Source organism: Myotis lucifugus, unplaced genomic scaffold (assembly GCF_000147115.1).
Source record: "Myotis lucifugus unplaced genomic scaffold, Myoluc2.0 scaffold_63, whole genome shotgun sequence".
NCBI lineage: Eukaryota > Metazoa > Chordata > Mammalia > Chiroptera > Vespertilionidae > Myotis > Myotis lucifugus.
Genome location: NW_005871111.1, coordinates 4,564,869 through 4,573,107, shown reverse-complemented (window position 1 = coordinate 4,573,107; position 8,239 = coordinate 4,564,869).

Here is an 8,239-nt window from a genome sequence, read left to right as displayed (position 1 = left end):
TTGGGGCACCGCACCCTGTCACACACAGAGCCGCAGGGTGATCAGGGGATTGGGGAGCTCCCCCCTATCAGGCACAGAGCAGGGCTGATCAGGGGGTTGGGGCGCCTTCCCCTGTCACGAACAGAGCAGGGCAGATAGGGAGGTTGTGGCCCCGCCCCCTGTCACTCACAGAGCCACAAGGCGATCAGGGGGTTTGGGCGCTGCCCCCTGTCACGCTGATCCCGGTGCTGGGAGCCTCGCTGCTCCGCTGATCCCAGTGCTGGGAGGCATATTACCCTTTTACTATATAGAATAGAGGCCTGGTGCACGGGTGGGGGCTGGCTGGTTTGCCTTGAAGGGTGTCCTGGATCAGGGTGGGGGTCTCCACTGGGGTGCCTGGCCAGGCTGGGTGAGAGGCTGAGGGCCGTTTTCAGGCTGACGGGTGACTGAAGCTCCCAACTGCTCCTTTTTTTCTTTTTTTTTTTTTTCTATTCTGGGCCAGCTTTAGCTCTGAGGCCTTGGCTCTAGCCTTTGTTTAAATTCTGTATTTGATACAATGTTGCGGTCCAGCTGGCTGAAGCCCGGCTGACTGAAAGCCGGTTTCTGGGGGTTTGTTTAGCTTCTATATTTGCAACATAGTTGCTTAGAGTTGCAGCTGAGAGGCCGGCAAGGCGGGGAACGTTGGAGTCCACAGTCACTGGAGCAAGCAAGCCTCCCTGTTCGCTTCAGTGCATGGCTGCTGGCCGCCATCTTGGCTGACAGTTAATTTGCATAAGGATATGCTGATTAGCCAATGGGAAGGGTAGTGGTCGTACGCTAATTACCATATTTCTCTTTTATTAGTGTAGATATTTCTATCTCTCTCCTTCTCCTTTCCTCCCTTTGAAATCAATTATATACATATATATATATATATTAAAAGAATAGGTTGTTAGTAATATTATGGGGGAAATATGGTTAATTCTGTCTATTATTTACTGAATTATGAAATCAAAGTTAGGCCTTTCCTCCAACAATAATGTGATTTAAAGCTGGGACATGAGAATATGTGATATCCTGCTGATATTCACAGTGATTTTAAAAAAATAGCAATTGGAAATCACTAAGGTATATTTCATATTCACTCTTTAAGGCTGCCAAAATATAGTACGCATTTAAGAATTTTTTTCTCCCCAAATTATGGCAAATTTTACAACCCAGATTTAGCTGTATCTAAACTGGGGTTCAGATAAGGAAATGTTGACATAAACTTACTTAAAGTAGCAGTGTAATGGTGCAATTGTAATTACTTTCCAATTCTTATCGTCAATTTATGTGACATTATGACATTTCACATTACTCTTTTTGCTTTTTCTACTATGACAGACAATGTCCCAGTTAAAGAAATTTTAAGAATAATCCTAAGAAATAAAATTCTCAAAAATATGTAAAGTCTGTTAACTCTTCCTACTCTAGGTAACATTTAGGAATACTCAAGACAATTGAAATGCGGAACTTAAAAGATATCAGACTACTTTAAAGTCTGAATAAGTTACCTCTGAGAGGAGAAAGTTCATGTTTACAGGTAAATGCATAAAAATTTGTTTCTAGAATAAAAAGAAAAACTAGACTCTGTTAAATATTGAAATCAAAGATGAATCTTGACAGTAGAAAATAGGAGATGGTATCTAAGAAAAAGTAAACAAAATCACAGTAAAACTAGATAAATTCCTTCTTTGTTTAAGTAAGGAATACAGTGTTGCCCTAGCTGGTTTGGTTCAGTGGATAGAGCGTCAGTCTGTGGACCGAAGGGTCCCGGGTTAAATTCCGGTCAAGGGCACATGCCCGGGTTGCAGGCTCGATCCCCAGTAGGGGGCGTGTAGGAGGCAGCCGATCAAAAATACTCTCTCATCATTGATGTTTCTATCTCTCTCTCCCTCTCCCTTCCTCTCTGAAATCAATAATAATAATAAAAAAAGAATACAGTGTTTTGAGAGAGGTATTCAGGAGAACAGTAGAAAAAGCCATGAAGAAAGTAAATAGAATTTGTGTGCCCGTCTGAGTGCCCAGGAAGGCGCTAAAGCACCAAAGTGAAAACCTTCCAATACACATGTAATGCTTAACTCTTGACACCACAAAAGGAGAAATAAGTAATTCTGATTCCGTTTATTAGTGTGCAGATAGTTGCCCTTAGGAATTATTTAAGAATTTCAATTATAGCTATGTCTCCACCTTTAATATGAAATTCCTGGTATCCACATCCATCTAAGCAATAAGAATTAAAAATTTACCATAATAAAATATAATTAAAGGATCTGAGTATAGTTATATGATCAATAACAATCAATAAGGAATCATTCATATGTACTATTGACAAATTGATAATTTTTTATTTTTCATTAAATTTAAATGGAAAGCAAATTAAGTGCAACCAAACAAAATGATAAGCTTATACTGCAAGTATAACGCTGTTATTTTTTTAAAGGTAATAGCTGTGCAATCAAATTACTTTAAATAAACATAGTTACATTCTTTTTCTTTCAGACTTTAAAAGTTAACCTGGAATAAATTTTCTTGGAACTGAGCAATTTTTAACTAATTGTCATTATGAAACTACTAGAGGCCCGGTGCACAAAAATTCGTGCACAGGAGGGGGTTCCCTCAGCCTGGCCTGCACTCTCAGGGGATGTGGCCTAAACCCTCTCACAATCCGGGACCCTTTGTGTGATGTCTGACTGCCAGTTTAGGCCTGATCCCACAGGAAGAGTGGTTAGGGGCGATCATGCAGCCTTCCTCATCACCCCTAACCACTCACCTGCCTGCCTGATCGCCCCTAACTACTCTGCCTGCCTGCCTGATGCCCCCAACTGCTTGCATGGTTGCCTGATGCCCCTAACCACTCTGCCTGCCTGCCCGATTGCCCCTAACCACTCGCCTGCCTGCCTGATCACCCTTAACTGCTCGCTTGGCTACCTGATGCCTCTAACCACTCTGCATGCCTGCCTGATTGCCCCTAACCACTTGCCTGCCTGCCTGATCACTCCTAACCATTCGCCTGCCTGCCTGATGCCCCTAACTGCTTACCTGACTACCTGATGCCCCTAACCACTCTGCCTGCCTGCCCAATTGCCCCTAACCACTCGCCTGCCTGCCTGATCACCCCTAACTGCTTGTCTGCCTGCCTCATCACCCTTAACCACTCTGCCTGCCTGCCTGATCGCCCCTAACTGCTTGCCTGCCTGTCTGATCACCCGTAACCGCCTCTGCCTCGGCCCCCACTGCCGCGGCTTCATCCAGAAGAATGTCCGGAATGACATCCAGAAGGACGTTCGACTGTCTGCTCTAATTAGCATGTTACACTTTTATTATTATAAATAGTAATTTAAAGGCACAGAACTGAAGATTCTGTAAATACAAAGATAGACATTTGAGAAGAAAGTTTATTCAGAAGCTTCTTTTTAAAGAGTAATAGATTTAGGACTCAATATTAACAGAATTAAATTATTGTTGTTTATGTCTATATTTATATCACTATCCAGTTCTCTTTTTCTAAACAACACATCATTTGAGCACAGCCATTAGACTTTATTCAATTAAAGATACACAAGCCCTTCTTTTAGTCAGACAAAGGAATAAGTGAATACAGATCACCACAAAAACAACAGCCTCTTTGAACAGAATTTCTACACACCATGGATAGTAACTTCTCCCAATTTCTCAATTTCAGTTTGAAGAAATGGAACTAGAGATAATAGGATTGGAGAAATATAACATTCAACTGAATTGAAATAGTTGTCTAGCCATCTTGGGAAAGAATAATTAACTGACCACTCTCAAGAATTAAGGAATTATGGAGAAGTGGTTTACATTTACTGCATACTTACTTGTGCCAGTTATTGTGGTAAACATTTTAATTAGTTCATTTGGTCCTCATTGTAAACATATCAGACATGTGCCATTGAAGCCCTTGTTGGATTCCCCATGGTACTCAACTATCATGTCCATTAGGGCTGGGCTGAGTCTTGTTCATTTCTAAAATATGGAACAGACTCTGGCACAGTAGAGATACTCAATAACTATTTGTAGACTGAATTCACATGATTTTGCCCATTTTTAGATGAGAAAATTAAGACATAAAACTGTATAGCTTCTAAGGAGTCAATCCTATACCAAGATTTTTATTTTTAAAAAATATTTTTATTATTGATTTCAGAGAGGAAGGGAGAGGGAGAGAGAGAAACATCAATGATGAGAAATAATTACTGATCTGAGCCTCCTGCATGCCCCTCACTAGGGATTGAGCCCACAACCCCGGCATGTACCCTGACTGGGAATCGAACTGTGACCTCCTGGTTCATAGGTCGATGCTCAAACACGGAGCCATACCAATTGGGCTACACCAAGCTTTTTATAACATTAGATAGTTAATGAGACAGAAGAGAGAATGCATGCTTGCAGAGTGGTCAGATCATGTCACTAAAAGTATATCTTCACAAGTCGTGAATGTCCTTGAGTCTGAAATTATCTAGCATGTTATTTTTATAAGAAGATATGAATACCAGACACATGATATTATTTTATTACTCATCATTGGTAAAATGGTATTCCACAAATATCAGTTTTAACCTGTGCCACCTGGCAATGTCACCTGAATCCTAAGTGGAAGGTTGAAAGCTTATGCCCGAGATGCTTAAGTATGGTACCATAGGTTCTTTACCGATGGTCCTATTCAAGAAAGAAAAGCCTTCCTGTGACTCCTCATTATACTCAGAGTAAAAGTCTACACCATGGCTTAGAAAGCCATCTAACTTTTCTCCATTCTCATCTCAGTACCTCTTTGACTTCACCTCCTTCTACTCTCCCACTTGCTTTTTCTGCTCCAGCCTCCCTGGCCTCATTTTTGCTGATTGAACATGTCATGAAAGTTTCTTCATCCTCAAGATACATGTATGCCTGGCTTGGGCAAACCCCTCATCTCTTTTCAGGGTTTGCCCAAATATATTTGCTTGATGAAGCCTTCCCTAATCACCCTATTTCAACGAAAATCCCCATTCTGCATTATTTTTTTCATAGTATTTGTAGTAAACAGATGTATTACTTATTGACTAGTTTATTATCATTTATTACCTTTCGAATTTAAGTTCCATGAGGGCAAGGACTTTATTTTATTCAATCTTATCACCACAATTCCCGGAATTGTACTTGCCATATAGTAGGGTAGTTTTTCAAGGTGGGGATGTTTGCATCTATGTTCATCAGGGATATAGGCCTGTAATTTTCTTTTCTTGTGGCATCTGCATCTGGTTTTGGTAACAGTATAATTCTGGCCTCATAAAATGGGATTGGAAGAGTTCCCTCATCTTCTGTTTTTTTTTTCTTTTTTTAAGAGTTTGAGAAGGATTAGTATAGTGGGTATTTAAATAAGTATTTGTTGAATAAATAAGTGGATGATCTTCTAAGTGCAGGCTAAGATAAAGGAGCAGGACATCAGATTGAAATACGACAAACTACCTCAAATTAGAGCAAGAGCTGTAGCAACATTAAGCAGTAAACCTTTCACAATTTTATGTAGCATTTTATGTAGTTTTCACTGCCTGAAGTGTTGCATCTCCATTTTCTTTGCCAAGAATACTATGCCTCATCCATCAAGGCTAAATTCAAATGAGAACTCTTCAGTGAAATCTTCTCCAGCTTCTATAGGCTGAGGCAGCTGTTTGATACCATTTGTACTCCACCAGCCCTGAACTCATCTCTCAGAATGTTTCGTCATATATCACAGTCCATACTTCCTTAGGCGTCCTGAACTAACCTACAAGTTCTCCAAGGAATAAACTATTTTATCCATCTTTATGTCCCCGGAATCTGATATTGCATCCTAATTAATTTTTATTTATTGAAAAAATAAATAGAAATTAGTCTAGTGCCCCAAATCATGCCCTCCTGTTAGCCCTGGATTTTTCTTACTGTCTGGAGAGCTAGTCCAGTTAATAATCTAATGTCTTGTACTTAAATTCACAAAAGATCCCTAAATGAGCTTCTTAAAACATGGTAGTTTGATATGCTTGCCATTTTAACTAGCATGTCTTTGTTCTTTTAAAATATTATTGTTATCATTATCATTATTATTTATTCACATCCTCAGTGCAGTACAGAAGCACAGTACCCACGTGCTGCAATCTCTGTTCACTGGGTGGTGTACACATAGGATAGACTTGCTTGGTCCTCTTCTTACAGTGCTTTCTGGCTTTGGCAGGGTAATTGGGTGCTTCTTTCACAAGACATATTCTGTGAAGGCATATTGCACAGACAAAAATACTAAGGAAGCTCTTTGTTTCCTTGGTCATTGTTAACATCAAGATATATTAGCAAGGATGATTCAGACACCTAAATGCAAGAAAAGAAACCGTTCCTATGGTAGGTATTTTAAAATCTGCATTAAAAAAGGGCACTCCAGTTCCCAAAGATAATACTAACCTGTCAGCAAATTACCTAAAAGGATGATTTCAAATGAATAGGCTATTAGGGACATATATGTTAAAAACAAAGGCACATTTGGGAAAACCTCTTTCTCTGAAATCAGCTTTTATCTCTTCATTATCTCCTACAATGTCAGCAGTCTTCTGTGAAATATGTAAGAAAAAAATGGTATAGTATTAATCTACAGTTAAAATTTTTAATGTAAATAATTGTCTGTATAAAAACAATTAACTATGATACCAGAGAGATCATAGAAAGAATGTAGCACATATGAAAATTAAATCAAATTCACTCTATTGCTCTTAAAAAGAGGACAAGCCCTAACCGGTTTGGCTCAGTGGATAGAGCGTCAGCCTGTGGACTGAAAGGTCCCAGGTTCGATTCCAGCCAAGGGCATGTACCTTGGTTGCGGGCACATCCCCAATAGGAGGTGTGCAGGAAGCAGCTGATCGATGTTTCTCTCTTATCAATGTTTCTAACTCTCTATCCCTCTCTCTTCCTCTCTGTAAAAAATCAATAAAATATATTTTTTTAAAAAGAGAACAATATTCAGGAGTTCATTTTATGTTTAAGTATATATTTACAAGCTACTTTACAGGAATAATACTTTCTTAAATTAAAATCTTAATACTATGAGTTAAAAACAGTACAGAATAAACATTAATAAGAAAAATTCTTCTAAAAAGGGCACGTACCTTGGTTGCAGGCACATTCTCAGTGGGGGGTGTGCATGAGGCAGCTGATCGATGTTTCTCTCTCATTTATGTTTCTAACTCTCTATCCCTCTCCCTTCCTCTCTGTAAAAAATCAATAAAATATATTTTTTAAAAAAAGAAGAAGAAGTAACTCAAGCCCTAGCTGGTTTGGCTTAGTGGATAGAGCATTGGCCTGTGGACTGAAGGGTCCTGGGTTCTATTCTGGTCAAGGGCCCATGCGGGGGTTGTGGTCTTGATCCCTAGTGTGGGGTGTACAGAAGGCAGCCAATCAATGATTCTCTCTCATTATTGATGTTTCTGGCTCTCTCTCCCTCTCCTATTCTGTCTGAAATCATAAAAATATTTTTTTTCAAAAATTATTTCATACCACCAAAACAGTGCAATATTAGCTTATGTAAAATCCAAGACTGAAGACGTATTATAGGCAAGCATGCTAAGATTTGTAGCAAAGACTTTTAAATAGAATGTATCTTTTTGTAAAGCACCCTTAGTTGCTTTATTTTTAAATTTATCATACAAGATTGATCATACAGTGCAGTTTTCTATGAAATTTAACACATGTGGATTCCTGTAAAAACTACCACAATTAGGATATGGAGCAGTTCTGTCACACCCCTCCCCCACCCGCCCCAAACTGTCTTGTGCTTTACCTCTCTAGTCATATTCTCCTCCCACTCCTAATCCCTAGCAATCTTCATCTGCTCCATCACTATAGTTTTATATTTTTAATAATGTCATGTATATGAAATCATACAGCACTTAACCTTTTGAGACTAGCTTCTTTCACTCAGCATGTCTTTCATTTCTTTTTAGGGGGGGGTTCCTTAAGTTATATTTTATTTGTCTGTAGATATATATATATATATACATATATATATATATATATATACACACACACACACATATATATATATATATACATATATATATTTCAAATTATTACCATTGAACATTTATTTTTTTATTTTTCATTATTTTATTTTTTTTAATTTATTGGGGTGACACTAGTTAATAAAATTATACAGTTTTCAAGTATACATTTCTATGATACATGTACTTCATATTGCATTGTATTCCCACCACCCAAA